The sequence below is a fragment of the Schistocerca piceifrons genome, chromosome 10 (genome assembly GCF_021461385.2).
Source record: "Schistocerca piceifrons isolate TAMUIC-IGC-003096 chromosome 10, iqSchPice1.1, whole genome shotgun sequence".
Classification (NCBI taxonomy): domain Eukaryota; kingdom Metazoa; phylum Arthropoda; class Insecta; order Orthoptera; family Acrididae; genus Schistocerca; species Schistocerca piceifrons.
In genome coordinates, this window is record NC_060147.1 from 100975100 (window position 1) to 100995917 (window position 20818).

General features: G+C 44.3%; 1 protein-coding gene and 1 pseudogene across 1 annotated transcript in view; one reads left to right on the forward strand and one right to left on the reverse strand.

The window, feature by feature from the left end:
* The window catches only part of LOC124718836 (all trans-polyprenyl-diphosphate synthase PDSS1), a 738036-nt gene that overhangs the window by 560519 nt on the left and 156699 nt on the right, over positions 1 to 20818 (reverse strand). The gene's annotated exons all lie outside the window — the stretch shown is intronic.
* On the forward strand, positions 19132 to 19249 carry LOC124719279 (annotated as a pseudogene).

Here is a 20818-nt window from a genome sequence, read left to right on the forward strand (position 1 = left end):
TTGTATCTGAACGCCATATTTCGACAGTAGGAAAAGGGAGAGAAGGAAACATAGTAGGTGAATATGGATTGGGGCTAAGAAATGAAAGAGGAAGCCGCCTGTTAGAATTTTGTACAGAGCATAACTTAATCATAGCTAACACTTGGTTCAAGAATCATGAAAGAAGGTTGTATACATGGAAGAACCCTGGAGATACTAAAAGGTATCAGATATATAATGGTAAGACAGAGATTTAGGAACCAGGTTTTAAATTGTAAGACATTTCCAGGGGCAGATGTAGACTCTGATCACAATCTAGTGGTTATGAGCTGTAGATTAAAACTGAAGAAACTGCAAAAAGGTGGGAATTTAAGGAGATGGGACCTGGATAAACTGAAAGAACCAGAGGTTGTACAGAGTTTCAGGAAGAGCATAAGGGAACAATTGACAGGAATGGGGGAAAGAAATACAGTAGAAGAAGAATGGGTAACTTTGAGGGATGCAATAGTGAAGGCAGCAGAGGATCAAATAGGTAAAAAGATGAGGGCTAGTAGAAATCCTTGGGTAACAGAAGAAATATTGAATTTAATTGATGAAAGGAGAAAATATAAAAATGCAGTCAATGAAGCAGACTAAAAGGAATACAAACGTCTCAAAATGAGATCGACAGGAAGTGCAAAATGGCTAAGCAGGCAGAGGACAAATGTAAGGATGTAGTGGCTTATCTCACTACGGGTAAGATAGATACAGCCTACAGGAAAATTAAAGAGACCTTTGGAGAAAAGAGAACCACTTGTATGAATATCAAGAGCTCAGATGGAAACCCAGTTCTGAGCAAATAGGGGAAAGCAGAAAGGTGGAAGGAGTATATACAGGGTCTATAAAAGGGCGATGTACTTGAGGACAATATTATGGAAATGGAAGAGGATGTAGATGAAGATGAAATGGAAGATACGATACTGCGTGAAGACTTTGACAGAGCACTGAAAGACCTGAGTCGAAACAAGGCCCCGGGAGTAGACAACATTCCATTAGAACTACTGACGGCCTTGGGAAAGCCAGTCCTGACAAAACTCTACCATTTAGTGAGCAAGATGTATGAAACAGGCGAAGCACCCTCACACTTCAAGAAGAATATAATAATTACAATCCCAAAGAAAGCAGGTGTTGACAGATGTGAAAATTACCGAACTATCAGTTTAATAAGTCACAGCTGCAAAATACTAACGCGAATTACTTACAGACGAAGGGAAAAACTGGTAGAAGCCGACCTCAGGGAAGATTAGTTTGCATTCCGTAGAAATGTTGGAACACGTGAGGCAATATTGACCTTACGACTTACCTTAGAAGAAAGGTTAAGGAAAGGCAAACCTACGTTTCTAGCATTTGTAGACTTAGAGAAAGCTTTTGACAATGTTGACTGGAACACTCTCTTTCAAATTCTAAAGGTGGCAGGGGTAAAACACAGGAAGCGAAAGGCTATTTACAATTTGTACAGAAACCAGATGGCAGTTATAAGAGTCGAGGGGCATGAAAGGGAAGCAGTGGTTGGGAAGGGAGTGAGACAGGGTTGTAGCCTCTCCCCGATGTTATTCAATCTGTATATTGAGCAAGCAGAAAAGGAAACAAAAGAAAAATTCCGAGTAGATATTAAAATCCAGGGAGAAGATATAAAAACTTTGAGGTTCGCCGATGACATTGTAATTCTGTCAGAGACAGCAAAGGACTTGGAAGAGCAGTTGAATGGAATGGACAGTGTCTTGAAAGGAGGATATAAGATGAACATCAACAAAAGCAAAACAAGGATAATGGAATATAGTCTAATTAAGTCGGGTGATGCTGAGGGAATTAGATTAGGAAATGAGGCACTTAAAGTAGTAAAGGAGTTTTGCTATTTGGGGAGCAAAATAACTGATTATGGTCGAAATAGAGAGGATATAAAATGTAGACTGGCAATGGCAAGGAAAGCGTTTCTGAACAAGAAAAATTTGTTAACACCGAGTATAGATTTAAGTGTCAGGAAGTCGTTTCTGAAAGTATTTGTATGGAGTGTAGCCATGTATGGAAGTGAAACATGGACAATAAACAGTTTGGGCAAGAAGAGAATAGAAGCTTTCGAAATGTGGTGCTACAGAAGAATGTTTAAGATTAGGTGGGTAGATGACGTAACTACTGAGGAGGTATTGAATAGGATTGGGGAGAAGAGAAGTTTATGGCACAACTTGACTAGAAGAAGGGATCGATTGGTAGGACATGTCCTGAGGCATCAAGGGATCAGAAAGTTAGCATTGGAGGGCAGCGTGGAGGGTAAAAATCGTAGAGGGAGACCAAGAGATGAATACACTAAGCAGATTCAGAAGGATGTAGGTTGCAGTAGGTACTGGGAGATGAAAGAGCTTGCACAGGATAGATTAGCATGGAGAGCTGCATCAAACCAGTCTCAGGACTGAAGACCACAACAACAACAACAAATCAAAAGTTTCCGGACACCCCCAAAAACATATGTTTCTCATATTAGGTGCATCGTGCTGCCACCTACTGCCAGGTACTTCATATCTGCGACCTCAGTAATCATCGGACATCGTGAGAGAGCAGAATGGGGCGCTCCGCGGAACTCCCGGGCTTCGAACGAGGTCAGGTGATTGAGTGTCACTTGTGTCATACGTCTGTACGCGAGATTTCCACACTCCTAAACATCGCTAGGTCCACTGTTTCCGATGTGACAGTGAAGTGGAAACGTGAAGGGACACATACAGCACAAAGGTGTACAGGCCGACCTCGTCTGTTGACTGACAGAGACCGCCGGCAGTTGAAGAGGGTAGTAATGTGTAATAGGCAGACGTCTATCCAGACCATGACACAGGAATTCCGAACTCCATCAACATCCACTACAAGTACTGTGGCAGTTAGGCGGGAGGTGAGACAACTTGGATTTTAAGGTCGAGCGGCTGCTCATAAGCCACACATCACGCCAGTAAATGCCAAACGACGCCTGGCTTGGTGTAATGAGAGTAAACATTGGACGACTGAACAGTGGAAAAACGTTGTGTAGAGTGACGAATCACGGTACACAATGTGGCGAACCGTTTGCAGGGTGTGGGTACGGTCAATGCCCGGTAAACGTCATCTGCCAGCGTGTGTAGTGGCAACAGTAATATTCGAAGGCGGTGATGTTATGGTGTGGTCGTGTTTTTCATGGAGTGGACTTGCATCCCTTGTTGTTTTGCGTGGCACTATCACAGCACAGGCCTACAACGATGTTTTAAGCACCTTCTTGCTTCCCACTGTTGAAGAGCGATTCGAGAATGGCGATTGGATCTTTCACCACAATCGAGCACCTGTTCATAATTCGCGGCCTGTGGCGGAGTGGTTACACGACGATAACATCGTGGTTTTCCATGGGCCCCATCGTTATTCTGCAAGGTCACGTTACTGCCAAGTAAGCCAGCCGTTGTGGCCGAGCAGTTCTAGGCGCTACAGTCTGGAACCGTGCGAGCACTACGGTCGCAGGTTCGAATCCTGCCTCGGGCATGGATGTGTGTGATGTCCTTAGGTTAGTTAGGTTTAAGTAGTTCTAAGTTCTAGAGGACTGATGACCTTAGCAGTTAACTCCCATAGTGCTCAGAGCCATTTTCTAACTGCCAAGTATTAGGTGAGTATTTTAACTAGAATGACAATTTCACTCTGCAGCGGAGTGTGCGCTGATATGAAACTTCCTGACAGATTAAAACTGTGTGCCGGACCGAGAGTCGAACTCGGGCCATTCGCCTTTCGTGGGGAAGTGCTCTACCATCTGAGCTACCCAAGCACGACTCACGTCCTGTCCTCGCAGCTTTACTTCTGCCAGTTGTAATCCGTCAGGAAGTTTCATATCAGCGCACACTCCGCTGCAGAGTGAAAATCTCATTCTAGAAACATCCCGCAGGCTGTGGCTAAACCATGTCTCCGCTATATCCTTTCTTTCAGGGGTGCTAGTTCTGCAAGGTTTGCAGGAGAACTTCTGTAAAGTTTGGAAGGTAGGAGACGAGATACTGGCAGAAGTAAAGCTGTGAGGACGGGACGTGAGTAGTGCTTGGGTAGCTCAGATGGTGGCGCACTTGCCCGCGAAAGGCAAAGATCCCGAGTTGCAGTATCCGTCCGGCACACAGTTTTAATCTGCCAGGAAATTTCAGTATTTTAACTCATTATGTCCACCCCATGATACAATGTTTGTTCCTCAATGCTGATGCGGTTTACGAAGACTACAGGGCCGCTGTTCACACACCTCGCATCGTTTTGTGAGCACGAGGGTGAATTATCGCGTCTCGCTCCACCATCACAGTCACCAAGTCTCAGTATTACTGTATCTAACAGACTCATCGAGGTTGTCCCACAGATTCTCGACTGAATTTAAATCCGTGGAGTCTGGTATCCAGGGGAGTACGGTAAACTCGCTCTCGTGCTCTCTGAACAACGCAAGTACACTACTGGCCATTAAAATTGCTACACCACGAAGATGACGTGCTACAGACGCGAAATTTAACCCACAGGAGGAAGATGCTGTGATATGGAAATGATTAGCTATTCAGAGCATCCACACAAGGTTGGCGCCGGTGTCAACACCTAGTACGTGCTGAAATGAAGAAAGTTTCCAACCGATTTGTAATGCACAAACAGCAGTTGACAGGCGTTGCCTGGTGAAATGTTGTTGTGATGCCTCTTGTAAGAAAGAGAAATGCGTACAATCACGTTTCCGACTTTGATAAAGGCCGGATTGTAGCCTATCGCGATTGCGGTTTATCGTATCGCGACATTGCTGCTCACGTTGGTCGAGATCCATGGCTGTTAGCAGAATATGGATTCGGTAGGTTCACGAGGGTGATACGGAACGCCGTGCTGGTTCCCAACGGCCTCATATCACTAGCAGTCGAGATGACAGGCATCTTATCCGCATGGCTGTAACGGATCGTGCAGCCACGTCTCGATCTCTGAGTCAACAGATGGGGACGTTTGCAAGACAACAACCGTCTGCACGAACAGTTCGACGACGTTTGCAGCAGCATGGACTATCAGCTCGGAGACCATGGCTGCGGGTACCCTTGACGCTGCATCACAGACAGGAGCGCCTGCGATGGTGTACTCAACGACGAACCTGAGCGCACGAATGGCAAAACGTCATTTTTTCGGATGAATCCAGGTTCTGTTTACAGCATCATGGTGGTCGCATCCGTATTTGGCGACATCGCGGTGAACACACACTGGAAGCGTGATGGTATGGGGTGCCACTGGTTACACGTCTCGGTCACCTCTTGTTCGCATTGACGGCACTTTGAGCAGTGGAAGTTACATTTCAGATGTTTTACGATCCCTGGCTCTACCCTTAATTCGATCCCTGTGAATCCCAACATTTCAGCAGGATAATGCACGACCGCATGTTGCAGGTCCTGTACGGGCCTTTCTGGGTACAGAAAATGTTGGACTGCTGCCGTGGCCAGCACATTCTCCAGATCTCTCACCAATTGAAACCGTCTGGTCAATGGTGGCCGAGCAACTGGCTCGTCACAATACGCCAGTCACTACTCTTGATGAACTGTAGTATCGTGTTGAAGCTACATGGGTAGCTGTACCTGTACACGCCATCCAAGCTCTGTTTGACTCAATGCCGAGGAATATCAAGTCCGTTATTACGGCCAGAGGTGGTTGTTCTGGGTACTGATTTCTCACGATTTACGCACCCAAACTGTGTGGAAGTGTAATCACATGTCAGTTCTAGTATAATATATTTGTTCAATGAATACCCGTTGATCATCTGCATTTCTTCTTGGTGTAGCAATTTTAATAGCCAGTAGTGTACATTATGAGCTGTATGACATCTTGCATTGTCCTTGAGGTAGATGCCATTCTGCTAAGGAAAAAACAAACTGCATGTTGGGGTGGATATGGCCCCCAAGCATAGATGCATTCGTATAATGATCCATCGCGCCTTGCAGCAGAATGAACATTATTCGCCAGACCATAATGTTCCCTCCTCCGGCCTGGTTCCTTCCGACGATTATTGTAGGGTGTTCGCTTTTGGACGTTTCACGCCGTATATGCCAACGCTCATCTTTCGATGGAGCATAAAACGTGATTCATCTGTAGAGGCCAACGGCTGCCACTCAATGGACGTCCAATGGCGGTATAGGCGTGCAAATTCTAGCCTTCGTCGCCGACGATCAGCAGTCAACATGAGTATATTAATCAGGCACCTTCTACGGGAGGTCATGCGCAGCAACAAATTTAGCGATTTTGGAAATGCTTCCACTCTTGTCCAGAAATCCAATGATCATGTCCTTTTGGACGTCAGATAAATCAATCTGTTTCCGCAGTGCGATAAGGACTGCACTGCTTCTTCCCGGCCCCCGAATTTTATACACAATCCGCTGCAGCTAGTGCTGCAACCTGACGTCATCAGTGTAACGTCGCCTTGTTTTACTGTCAGCACTAAAGTAAGCTCCTCGCTGGTTTTTCCATAGGCCACAGTAGCGCTCTGGCCTTCAGAAAAGATATCTTAAGGCCGCCAAATGCTGCTATTGCCCGGTAATACTCGGAACCAAAAATTAAACGTCTCATTAACAAACTGTTTTTCAGAACCAGCAATTGATCTATATGTCGGTGAGGTAACCGCAACTAATGATCGAAGTACAAGAGTAATTTCGCCGTGCCGCTTTTTGCGCACCTCTCACGTGAAACTGCAACACTTGGGTTAAGCCATCACTTAGTATAAACGAGCACCCGCTATTTAAATACAGTAACTACTGTATGCAAGTAATAAATGGAGACTTCTCGAATATGCCACGAAATGCCTTAACTGCTTACCTCACAATTAAAACATCGAATGCAGTTAAGATGTGACTGCTGACTGGAGCAGAGGACATACTCAAAATAAGACATACAGGTTCCATTAAAGGTACACCTCGCTTTTTTTTCAGTAGGCTAGGCATTTTATATTCTACAAGATCATCATGTTTCCAGGTCAGGTACTATCTGAACTAATTACTCGTATTCTTGTACGTCGCGATCCGCAGATCACTGTACAGGAAGTTCGTTTTCATCATTCCTGTTATTATTTAAACTTGTATCTATAGAGGCCTACAGCGAAACTGCAGGATATGATTGTATGTTCAAATTTTTCTTACGCCAATACTTCTGTGCTTGAAGGGCGATCTGAAGCTGAATTTAATTTAAAACTTTCATCGAAGTAATACTTGAAAACTCTGGTGACGATGGTCAGAACTGCCTACAGTAGGGCTCTTTGATGATGTACGAAACTGATTACGGTATCTGCAGACACGTCAACATACCTTCGTACGTAAGTCAGCCGCAGTAGTTTACCAGAAAACGCCTTCTCTATGATGTACATGATTTTTTTAATTTATACACGAAGCATACAAGAAGGTATCTCTTGTAAATTGTTCCAGTTCATACATGGTTACTGCGAAAGATAGCACCACAGGAAATTTGTATGTATGTATGTATGTGCGTACATACATACGTGACGGCCGCGGTGGTCTAGCGGTTCTAGGCGCTCAGTCCGGAACCGCGCGACTGCTACGGTCGCTGGTTCGAATCCTGCCTCGGGTATAGATGTGTGTGATGTCCTTAGGTTAGTTGGGTTTAAGTAGTTCAAAGTACTAGGGGACTGATGACCACAGATGTTAAGTCCCATAGTGCTCAGAACCATTTGAACCATTTTGAACATACATACGTATACGCACCAAGCCCAAGGATCCAGATGCGGGAATCTGGGAGCCCAATGGGGAATAGGTTTCAAATCCTGATCCACTGCAACAAATAGAATTCATTGCATATTTCCAACATTATTTCAAGCAATCACTGAGGTCCTTGTCCATTTACGTTTACGAACGATTGCTTCTAACAATAAGTAATTATCAAAGATGACCATCTGGCGAACAGCTTCAAAATCCAATTATGAAGTATCCCTCGGTGAACAAAGAATGGTTCAAATGGCTCTGAGCACTATGGGACTTAACATCTAAGGTCTTCAGTCCCCTAGAACTTAGAACTACTTAAACCTAACTAACCCCAGAACATCACACAAATCCATGCCCGAGGCAGGATTCGAACCTGCGACCGTAGCGGTCGCGCGGTTCCAGACTGAAGCGCCTAGAACCGCTCGGCCACTCTGGCCGGCCTCAGTGAATAGAAACACAGTCTAGTCCGCAATCACGTCTGAAGTATTTGCCATCAGCCGATAAATATACATGGTCCCGCAGCTTTTTCAAAGTATTTCAGGTATGTCAATTTCTCACAACGCAATACATACGTCTAACCTAATTTATGGCGACACAGTCTTTCAGTAGCACTAACGGCAGTGCTCGTTCAGTAAGTATTTGTATTACGGCTCTACAGTTTTCAACATGTACATACCACAGAAGGAATGAGCACTGGCGAAACACCTCCTCCATTCTCAAGTGGCCATGTTTACCTGAAAGAGAAAATAATAGGTGTAAAATTGGTAATATCCTAACGCATATTAAGAAACAGGTTAAATTCATAATATAACTGAAGCGAGCAAGTCACTGTGAGTGCACCATCGCAAGACAATCGAGATTAAAATACGTATTTGACATTTATCCATAGAGATTTAAGATCGATCTTCGCTCAGCTGTAGTTAGGTTACATGCCAGGACTCAGATTCATTGGAATAATCTTAAGAAAACGTAATTCTTCTAGAAAGATGGAATTTACAAATCGTAGTTCGTCTAATTATTGAATATCCTATCAGCTCTTGTCAAGTTCAACTGAAAGACATGTAGGCGCAGGTCATCTGGGCTGAGTTCGAAGCGGGACTCATCACTAAAGACAATACTGCTCCAGTCAGTGAGACTCCAGGTCGAAGACGTCTTTGGAACCATCCATGACATCGGTGACCAACCTGACTACCGCCCGTCATACGGCTGACAGCCAGGGGTGATGGTCTGGGGTGCCACTTCTTTTCACTCCAAGACCTCTTTGGTTATCATCCGCGGCACTCTTACGACACAGAGGTACGTCGACGATATTCTACGCCCCGTTTTGTTGCCCTTTATGGCAAGCCATCCTGGACATACATTTCTGCCAGATAATGCGCGCCCGAACACGGCGATAATTTCTACTGCTTGTCTTCGTGCCCGCCAAACCCTACCTTGGCCACCGAGGTTGTTAGATCTCACCCCAACTCAGAACGTTTGGAGCATTAGGAGCAAGGCCCTTCAACCAGCCCAGCACTTTGCTGTCTAGTGCGCTAATAAGACAGAATTTGGCAGAATGTCCCTCAGGAGCAGATCCAACAACTCTGTCAATCTGTGCCCAAGACGAATAACTGCTTGCATAAGGGCCAGACATGGACCAATGCGTCATTGAATTGCTCGATTTGTGAAGCTCTTTGTCTTGAATGAATCATCCGATGTTCCTGAAACTGTAATCATGAGAGAGAGAGAAAGAGAGAGAAAGAGAGAGAGAGAAAGAGAGAGAGAGAGAGAGAGAGAGAGAGAGAGAGAGAGATCCTCATGGGATGGAATCGAGGGTTGTTGTAGTTGTGGTCTTCAGTCCTGAGACTGGTTTGATGCAGCTCTCCATGCTACTCTATCCTGTGCAAGCTTCTTCATCTCCCAGTACCTACTGCAGCCTACATCCTTCTGAATCTGCTTAGTGTATTCATCTCTTGGTCTCCCTCTACGATTTTTACCCTCCACGCTGCCCTCCAATGCTAAATTTGTGATCCCTTGATGCCTCAAAACATGTCCTACCAACCGATCCCTTCTTCTAGTCAAGTTGTGCCACAAACTTCTCTTCTCCCCAATCCTATTCAATACCTCCTCATTAGTTACGTGATCTACCCACCTTATCTTCAGCATTCTTCTGTAGCACCACATTTCGAAAGCTTCTATTCTCTTCTTGTCCAAACTAGTTATCGTCCATGTTTCACTTCCATACATGCTTACACTCCATACAAATACTTTCAGAAACGACTTCCTGACACTTAAATCTATACTCGACGTTAACAAATTTCTCTTCTTCAGAAACGATTTCCTTGCCATTGCCAGTCTACATTTTATATCCTCTCTACTTCGACCATCATCAGTTATTTTACTCCCTAAATAGCAAAACTCCTTTACTACTTTAAGTGTCTCATTTCCTAATCTAATTCCCTCAGCATCACCCGATTTAATTTGACTACATTCCATTATCCTCGTTTTGCTTTTGTTCATGTTCATCTTATACCCTCCTTTCAAGACACTGTCCATTCCGTTCAACTGCTCTTCCAAGTCCTTTGCTGTCTCTGACAGAATTACAATGTCATCGGCGAACCTCAAAGTTTTTACTTCTTCTCCATGAATTTTAATACCTACTCCGAATTTTTCTTTTGTTTCCTTTACTGCTTGCTCAATATACAGATTGAATAACATAGGGGAGAGGCTACAACCCTGTCTCACTCCTTTCCCAACCACTGCTTCCCTTTCATGCCCCTCGACTCTTATAACTGCCATCTGGTTTCTGTACAAATTGTAAATAGCCTTTCGCTCCCTGTATTTTACCCCTGCCACCTTCAGAATTTGAAAGAGAGTATTCCAGTTAACAGTGTCAAAAGCTTTCTCTAAGTCTACAAATGCTAGAAACGTAGGTTTGCCTTTTCTTAATCTTTCTTCTAAGATAAGTCGTAAGGTTAGTATTGCCTCACGTGTTCCAACGTTTCTACGGAATCCAAACTGATCTTCCCCGAGGTCCGCTTCTACCAGTTTTTCCATTCGTCTGTAAAGAATTCGCGTTAGTATTTTGCAGCTGTGACTTATTAAACTGATAGTTCGGTAATTTTCACATCTGTCAACACCTGCTTTCTTTGGGATTGGAATTATTATATTCTTCTTGAAGTCTGAGGGTATTTCGCCTGTCTCATACATCTTGCTGACCAGATGGTAGAGTTTTGTCATGACTGGCTCTCCCAAGGCCATCAGTAGATCAGTAGAATCGAGGGTATACAATGAATTATGGAATAAAGCTATGAAATATTCACAAAAATATTTCTTTCGCATTCCTTCAATGTTTGGATGAAACTGAAAATTCAATATCAGAAACAGGAAAAAAGGCGATATGACTGAAAATGCTTATTCATTCTCCTCGAAGTCGAAACTTTTAAATAAAGGCTATTGAACTTTAATGCCACGTGCGAAACTCTGGGAGTTTATCTGATCACTTTAGTGGACTTGTGACATTATTTTCATTCTTTGCAGTTTTTACTGTACCAGCATAATCGAAGATGAAGGAAATCGATTTTACTATCTACATTTTTTAAATGTAAAGTGTAGCCCAGTGCCAGTATACGAGACGATGAATGTGAGAAATATCCCAAAACCACCTTAAAGTTGGCCGTCAGTATCAACTTTTAGCAATCTAAGGCTGAACCAAGCATTCCTCGCCTCACCAGTTTGTGCAGATGTTCTGACGGAATGGAGAATTCATAGTACTGCGACCGTATGTGGGGCCGTGTTGCACGCATACACTTTGGATCCCTTCTAATATTGGGAGGACATTTCTTCGACCTTGAAATTCCACACTTCTTTCCCCTCTCTTCTAGCGCAGAAAATTGTGCTTTATTTGGGATTAATTATAGATGTATACCCATACAGTAAGGCATGATTGTTTTTCTTCTTCTTATTCTTTTTTTCAAGTGCACTGCAATACCTTTGTTGTGTAGAACTGAATGAAGAATCAGCAGTCCATCATGAGTTTTCCTTGTCCACGGACGAAAGGTATACTACTATTGTTATTCCACTGTGCAGCAAGGGGAGTGCTTAATGTGAAACGGGGAGGAATGACGCACGTACAGTCAACTGGGGTAACGTTATACCATATTTTCAGTTTTTTAAAAATATTGGACACCAAACAATCTCCACATCACAAAAGACATTATAATATTTTAAATTTATAGTTACTCAGTCCTTGGGTAAGTGAAAATTAAACTAATTGTACCTTATAGAAGTAAAATTTCAGTTTTACTGCTATAGAGTCAAACACTCATTCAGGTTAACTTTTGACCAGTCTCGTAAAACATGGCATTTTTTTCATATATCTGTTGCTCTGGATAAATGTGCATCCCAAACGGACGTGACCCAGTTTGCCTCCCGAAATGAGGTTGGAACTCGTGAAGCACTCTTCTCATTAAATGTGCTAGAGAAGAGGTGCAGAGATATGAATGTCAATGTGTACGCTTGTTCCAACGACTTTAAAAAGGCCTTTGACTGCGTGAGATATAAAAAGATGGTGGAGATTGAGGTCAACTGGTACAGACCAAAACGATTTACACAGCACCAGCGTGCTGTATTGGAGTCAGACAGCAGATGTAAAAGCTGGCCAAGGAATATCAGAAGCAGCTACAATCAGTTAAGGCGTTTGTCAGGACTGTACACTACCACCTCTCTTGTTTAACATTTATACCGAAGCGATTTTCAGAGAAGAGTTGGCGGAAGTGGCAACGGGATAATTATAAGCGTAACGATAATCAACCACATTAGGTACGGAGATGATTAAGCGTCTCGTCGACATCGAGGTCATCAGAGGCGGAGTAAAAGCTCTGACTACACTAAGGATGGGGAAGAAAATCGACCGCACCCTTTCGATGGAACTATCCCGGCGTTTGCCTGGAGTGATTTAGGGAAATCACGGGGAACACAAATCTGATTGGCCAGACGCCTATTCTAAGGTCGAACAAGCATCCTCTTTGAAGAACTTGGGCACTGCAATGGATGAGCAGTGTGGCTGCAAGAAAGAGATCAAATCTAGAATGGAACAGGCCAGCAGACATTTTATTAGCAAGAAAAAATTTTCATAAGGTCGGATATTAGTCTGCAGCTGTGAATGCGAATGATTCGTTGCTAAGTTTTCTCAATTTTTTTTCTCTATGTATGCGTAAGCTGGAGCCTTGAACAATATCTAGAGATAGGAATTGATGATTTTGACATGTATCTCTGTTGTCGTGTCTTATGCATACCATGGATACTGAAAATTTGAAATGAAAAAGTTCTTCATCGACTGAAAAAGCAAAAAGAACTATCGCTCGCTATAAAACAAAAACTCAATATCTACGACACAATTTAAGAGGCGAAAGACACCAGTTAATACAACTCATCACAAAAGGCAAACTACAAGGAGAAAGTTCTGTTGCAAGACGAAGGAACTCGTGTCTGAAGCACATTCGGAGATGGTACAGTTGCACGTCACGAGAAGCCTTCCTTGCTGGCTACACGTACCGCCAAACTCCGTCAATTGAAGGCGCCTTAAGAAGAACAAGAAAAATGTTCTGGATAACACTAGACCATGCCGAAAGGTAATCAGATCTTAATTAGAAGTAAAAATAAACAGAGTTTATTCAGTATTGCAGACTTACTCTGAAATATCAAAATATTTGTATCGACCTGACACTGTTCAATTTAAATCACTATCGTCAAAAGCTCCGTTCACAGCCAGCTCAGATAAAGAATAATCACAGGCCTAAGGGCTTGTAGGAAGGTGGAAAGACAATTGAAATACGAACTAGAAACTAGAGAGGTAATAAAGTCTTATTTCCTCACAAAATAACGCAAGAAGGTGGAACAGCAAATGGAACACGAGCCATTTGGCACGAACACATACTGATACAATCTTGATTAACTGTATGCTGCTGCCATGTTTATAATGTGTTGGGAATAGGAGACAGAAACTGTATGCCAGGATGTCGGACGGACTCCTTTGTGCAATTCTGTAAGGGCTGAACGAGGAAGCGAGAGGAAAAGGTTGAAGACATTATTCCAACATGTCCTGTTGGTGGTCTGCATGTAGCTTGACTGCTGAAAAGCGCCGACACTGCAGCCGCACCAACGAATTTTCATGATTTGCCATAAATAAAGTGACAACTAGGCAAACCAAAATATATACACTACTGGCCATTAAAATTGCTACACCACGAAGATGACGTGTTACAGACGCGAAATTTAACCAACAGGAAGAAGATGCTGTGATATGCAAATGATTAGCTTTTCAGAGCATTCACACAAGGTTGGCGCTGGTGGCGACACCTACAACGTGCTGACATGAGGAAAGTTTCCAACCAATTTCTCATGCACAAACAGCAGTTGACCGGCGTTGCCTGGTGACACGTTGTTGTGATGCCTCGTGTAAGGACGAGGAATGCCTACCATCACGTTTCCGACTTTGATAAAGGTCGGATTGTAGCCTATCGCGATTGCAGTTTATCGTATCGCGACATTGCTGCTCGCGTTGGTCGAGATCCAATGACTGTTACCAGAATATGGAATCGGTGGGTTCAGGAGGGTAACACGGAACGCCGTGCTGGAACCCAACGGCCTCGTATCACTAGCAGTCGAGATGACAGGCATCTTATCCGCGTGGCTGTAACGGATCGTACAGCCACGTCTCGATCCCTGAGTCAACAGATGGAGACGTTTGCAAGACAACAACCATCTGCACGAACAGTTCGACGAGGTTTGCAGCAGCATGGACTATCAGCTCGGAGACCATGGCTGCGGGTACCCTTGACGCTGCATCACAGACAGGAGCGCCTGCGATGGTGTACTCAATGACGAACCTGGGTGCACGAATGGCAAAACGTCATTTTTTTGGATGAATCCAGGTTCTGTTTACGGCATCATGATGGTCGCATCCGTGTTTGGCGACATCGCGGTGAACGCACATTGGGAGCGTGATGGTATGGGGTGCCACTGGTTACACGTCTCGGTCACCTCTTGTTCGCATTGACGGCACTTTGAACAGTGGACGTTACATTTCAGATGTGTTACGACCCGTGGCTCTACCCTTCATTCGATCCCTGCGAAACCCTACATTTCAGCAGGATAATGCACGACCGCATGTTGCAGGTCATGTACGGACTTTTCTGAATACAGAAAATGTTCGACTGCTGCCGTGGCCAGCACATTCTCCAGATCTCTCACCAATTGAAAACGTCTGGTCAATGGTGGCCGAGTAACTGGCTCGTCACAATACGCCAGTCCCTAGTCTTGATGAACTGTGGTATCGTGTTGAAGATGCATGGGCAGCTGTACCTGTACACGCCATCCTAGCTCTGTTTGACTCAATGCCCAGGTGTATCAAGGCCGTTATTACGGCCAGAGGTGGTTGTTCTGAATACTGATTTCTCAGGTTCTATGCACCCAAATTGCGTGAAAATGTAATCACATGTCAGTCCAAGTATAATATATTTGTCCAATGAATACCCGTTTATCATCTGCACTTGTTCTTGGTGTAGCAATTTTAATGGCCAGTAGTATATATACATATATAAAGTGTTTCAAAAATACTCTTGAAACTTTGGGGAAAGGATCCTTACAGAAAAACAACAACAGAAGTTCATTTAAAAAAGTCCGAAAATCCTCGGTTTTAGGGTTATCAAATACAATGCTTTTCCAGGTACTACCCAGCAACTTCACTTAGCTATTCACCCATTGACTCGTTGTATCCTATACGGCGCTGTGTTTCCAGGGTGATTTGTTTACATGCGTCTTTCATCTGTCTTCGTCGTATCCACTGTGTTCATCTACTACAGGAAGTACGTTAGATGAAGGTGCTCCGTTCGAACAAGTCAGGACATCAATTTCGTGAGCAGGCAGTCATGATTTTTATGTTCTGTGGCGCCAACTGTAAAGACATGAGGCTGCACAGCTGTATCAGACCGTGTTTCCAGACCGAAGACAGCCGAGTCATCCATCACCTTTGGTGCTGTGTATCGTCGCATTGCCGATACAGGATCCGTGCACCACAGACTATTGATCGAGGAAGACCAGGTATTGCTCTTCACCCCGGCTGGGAAGCGCACACTCTATGGGCTGTCGAAGAAAAGCCATATATCAGCGCAAGATAATTGGCACTGGCATGTGGTACATCTCCATTATCAGCATGGAGGATACTTCCCGAGCAACTCATGTGTCAGTATCATCTTCATTGTGTGCAGAGCCTTATGCCTACCGATCATCCGCCATGGGAGAATTTTTGTCGCTGGTTTGTTAGACAACCGTTAATCCATTGCTTGTCAATTCAGTTTTGTTTACAGAGGAAGCAACGTTTGGAAGAAACAGAATACCAAATTTCCACAAACGACACATATGACCCAATCCTAATCCTCATGCTGCAGTACAGAGTAAATATCAAGGTCAGTTTAAGATTAATGCGTGGCCTGGAATTGTAGGTGACTGCTTGGTGGGGCCATGCGTTCTTTCAGCACGTCTTACAGGTGATACCTACAAGGATTTTACTCGGAGCGCCCTCCAAGATCCCTTCAAATAAGAAGACGATTTAGTTTATGTATGATGGAGCTCCAGCACATTTCAGACTCAGCGTTCAACATGCACTGGTTGGTATCTACCATGATAGATGGATAGGTAGAGGAGGACCAGTTTCTTGGCCTGCACCTTTCCCTGACCACAGTCCCTCGAATTAGTATCTGTGGACGCATCTTGAACAATTGGTCAATACAGCACACCCAGATGCAGAAATTTATCAGCGTGCCATGAAAGCCTGCAAAACCATTCCGAAAACGTCATGGAGTGTTTGAAAGGGCGCAACAGTCCATGACTCGACAAGTACATGGGTATTTAGAAGCAAGAGGAGGGCACGTCGGATATTTATTATGAGTTTATGTGTTGATGAGCTCCAATCACCTAAATTTCCTATATGTCTGAGCTTATATACCCGCACTTGAGTCGCGCTATCTTGCATGTACGCTGCAGCAACGCCCTCGAACGTAAACTTTTTGATCGCTCCTTACACATATATAACAATGAGTGTATTTATATGTGTATTTTCCACATCCCCTAAACTAGTGGTTCTCGATCTGTGGGGCGCGACCCCCGGAGGAGGTTGAGGGTAGAGGGTGGCGGTGGTGGGAGCGAGGGATGGGGGGCACGCTATGTTAAAAAAAAGACCTGTCAGCAAACAATTACGTTTATCTTTTCTTTCGAGCAAAGAAGATGCCATTTATCTAGATTGAATTGCGATCGGCGATAGTGAAACCGTGGTCATACTTATAGCATTATTTGAAACGGTCGGCCGAGCTGGGAGACATCGGCCGCAGGCGGTATCACCCGTTGTGACTGACTATCGCGCGCGGTGCAAGGTTTGTCTCCTGTATCTCGACGCCTCCTTTACAGTCTTTCAGACTAGGCGAGGAAGACCTGACGGCAGTACGAAGCGGTTCCTGGTTAGTGACAGACATGATGACACCTGTGGTCCATCAATCGGCAGAGGGGAAGGATATATCCCACAGGCGAAAACGAGGTCTGATGAAAACAATTTATTGCTAGGCTCCACAAAAATTACAATCAATTGTGAAGAACGTCCGCCGTGTTGAATTTGTTTAACCATTTTAGCTCCTCATAGCGTGAAGGCCAATAAGTTAAAGAGACATCTTGAAACTAAACACCCCGAGTTAATGGAAAACGAAAAGAACATTTTGTCAGGAAACTAGATGTTTTACTGTCTCCTCAGAAGAACTTTGGTAATACGACGAATGTGACTTTTAACGTATTTTTAGTCTCTCACCACATTTTCCATAGGATTTCTAAATGCAAGAAACCACACACAGTTGCACAAACTCTGGTTTTACCAGCAGTGATTGATACAATATTAAAAATATTTGCGTCCTCATCAGCTCAATAGTTGAGAAGTGTTCTTCCCTCTACTGACACAGTGCGTAGACGAATTTTACACATTTCTGACGACTGCGTTGCAACAGTTTTGCACTTAAAGCGAACGAAGCGAATGATATTCATAAAGATGCTCATTTGATTGCTTCTATTCGTTTCGTTGATGAATTTAACATTCAAGAAGAATTGCCTTTACCGGGAGAGGTGGCGCAGTGGTTAGACACTGGACTCGCATTCGGGAGGACGACGGTTCAATCCCGCGTCCGGCCATCCTGATTTAGGTTTTCCGTGATTTCCCTAAATCACTCCAGGCAAATGCCGGGATGGTTCCTCTGAAAGGGCACGGCCGACTTCCTTCCCTATCCTTCCCTAATCCGATGAGACCGATGACCTCGCTGTCTGGTCTGCTTCCCCAAACAACCAACCAACCAAGAATTGCCTTTCTAGAGCAAATACTACAGTTCAATATTTTTTTTCAAATCAAAGCGAGATACCATGGAGTAGGTGACTGAAGTATGTTCACATGGAGCTCGGTCAGCGTCTGAAATTCGTGGTGTATTGCCGGCGAAATTTAAAGCGGTATCTCCTGATGCAATGTGGACTCACTGCATGATACACAGAGAGGCTCTGGCCACTAAAGAACTCAGCCCACCCCTTCATGAAGTGCTGTGCTGCTAACGGTTATAGAAACAGTTAATATTATTAAGGCAAAATCTATGAATTCAAGACTTTTAAAAGTGAGGATCACACTCAACTGCTCTTGTCTAGTAATGCATAGTGGCTTTCAAGAGGTATAGTACTAAAAAGAATGAACTGAGGTATGAGGTACATGTTTCTTAAAGGGGAAAAGTCACACATTGGCATAGTGCTTCAGCAACGGAGATTTTCTACTGAAAATGGCTTAGCTCACTGACATTTTTGAAAACTGAAATATTGCCAACACCTGGAATAAAAAAGTGAAGGCGTTTTTTAAAATAGAGCTGTAGCAAAACCGAATGGAGAGAAATTTAGATGGATTGAAAACCCAATCAAAAATGCTCCTGGACAATCATGTTTAAATATAAAAGAGCAACCACCGCTTATTGATCTTACTTGTGATATTTTATTAATGAAGTGTCTTGGTTGGACTTTGAGATACATATTAGCAAGGAATTCCCAACTCTGAGTCAAAATGCAATGAAGATCATGGCTCCTTTTGCAACAACATACATGTGAGAGACTGGCTTCAGTTTTGGCAGCTATGAAGTCGTACTACCATTTAAAGCTAAATGTAAGCAAGATCTTCGTGTGACTGTTTCCGCAATTATAGCATGTCTAGAGAAACTTTGTTCTCAAAATCAAGCTCATCGATTATAGTGAACTCAATAATTTAAATTGCAGTTGTAATATTTGTCTGCTGAATTTTTAAATATAGTTCATTTCATTATTTCCGAATGAATGAAAATGCAATAAAGATAAATAATGACTATTTTATTAACAAGGCAACGGCCTTGCCGCAGTAGATACACCGGTTCCCGTGAGATCACCGAAGTTAAGCGCTGTCGGGCGTGGTTGGTACATGGATGGGTGACCATGCAGGCCGCCATGCGTTGTTGCCATTTTTCGGGCTGCATTCGGCCTCGTTATGCCAATTGAGGAGCTACTCGACCGAATAGTAGCGGCTTCGGTCAAGAATACCATCATAACGACAGGGAGAGCGGTGTGCTGACCCCACGCCCCTCCTATCCGCATCCTCCCTGAGGATGACACGGCGGTCGGATGGTACCAGTAGGCCACTCGTGGCCTGAAGACGGAGTGCTTTTTGTTATTTTATTAGCAAAACAGGCTGGAGGCCAGATACTATTTTTCCTCATGAAAGGGGGGGGGGCAGACGAAAAGAGTTTGAGAATCACTGCCCTACACCACTGGATCGGTTTCAACCAAATTTGGCACGTATACTAATTATTGTCTGCGAAGAAGTGCTGAGGGGGTGAGGAAAGAGCCACTATCTCCCGTACGGGGGGTTGGTGGGGTGAGAAGTATAGGTAATTCCTGACGTCTAAGCTACCCTGCATGACAGTCATTGTGCAGATAGTATCGAATGCATCCCTGGGGCCATAAGTGTGGAAGGGCATGGTTGAACAGAGAAAGGTGTAGGAGGAGATGGGCAGTGATATGGGAAAGAAAGTTGGACAGAGAATAAGGGGAGGAGGTAATGGACCGAGAAAGGGGTAGGAAGGGATGGACACAGGAAAGGGCGAGGAAGGGTGGTGTATGAGGCAGAGGATATGATTAGTGGACATGTAAAAGGAAGAAAGGGGAGAAAGTGGACAGAAATAGAGAGTAGGAGGAAATGGACAGAGGGGGACTATGAGATGGACAGAGAGACAGGGGGGTGGAGGAGGATGAGGAGATATACAGAGAGAGGAGGAGGAGGAGGAGAGACGGAGGATATGGACTAAGTTACGGGGCAAGAGCAGGTATGTGCAATGTGTGTGCCATACAGGTATACAGGCGAAGCTGTATCAGGCTAGTAAGAAATAGAAGAAAACGTGCTATAACCAAGAGTTTAAGCTACATATCTTTCCAGAAACTGTGTTTTATTTTCGTATTACTTTGAATTTCCTAGCTTTGAGCGAAGGGAACAAGCATTTTGTTGCAGTACCAGCTCATTTGAGATCCTACAATACTGTAGCGAAGCAGCAGCAAGAACTACATTGTTGAATCAGGGAGAGCTGTGTACGTAGCAGCTCACTGCGGCAGCGGCGTGCGTTCACAGCCGAGCGTTCAGGCCGAGCGAAATGCTTCCTTTCGTAGGCAGAATATGGGAATACGAGAGAGACTCGTGGACCTCTCGCGGTTAATTAGACGGTCCTCCATTCCTGGTTTTCCTTTTTCGGCCACTTTTCACATCCCCTCTGTGCCCGCGCCCTTGGCCGGTAGCCGTCTCGCCATTCTCTCGGTACGGCCCTGCTCCTAACTACTACCCGCCATTCGCATTAACGCCAAAAAACGCTACCGTGACGAAAATGGAAATGAGATGAGAGAGTTACACCAGCAGAGGGTGACGTGCTTTTCGCCGGCCGTTTCTTCGCGGAAGACAGCGACAACGGTCCCAGGACCAGCGACTGTTAAGTCACGGAGAAAGCTGGCGGGACCGGGGGCCGTAAAACAAACATTGCACGCCT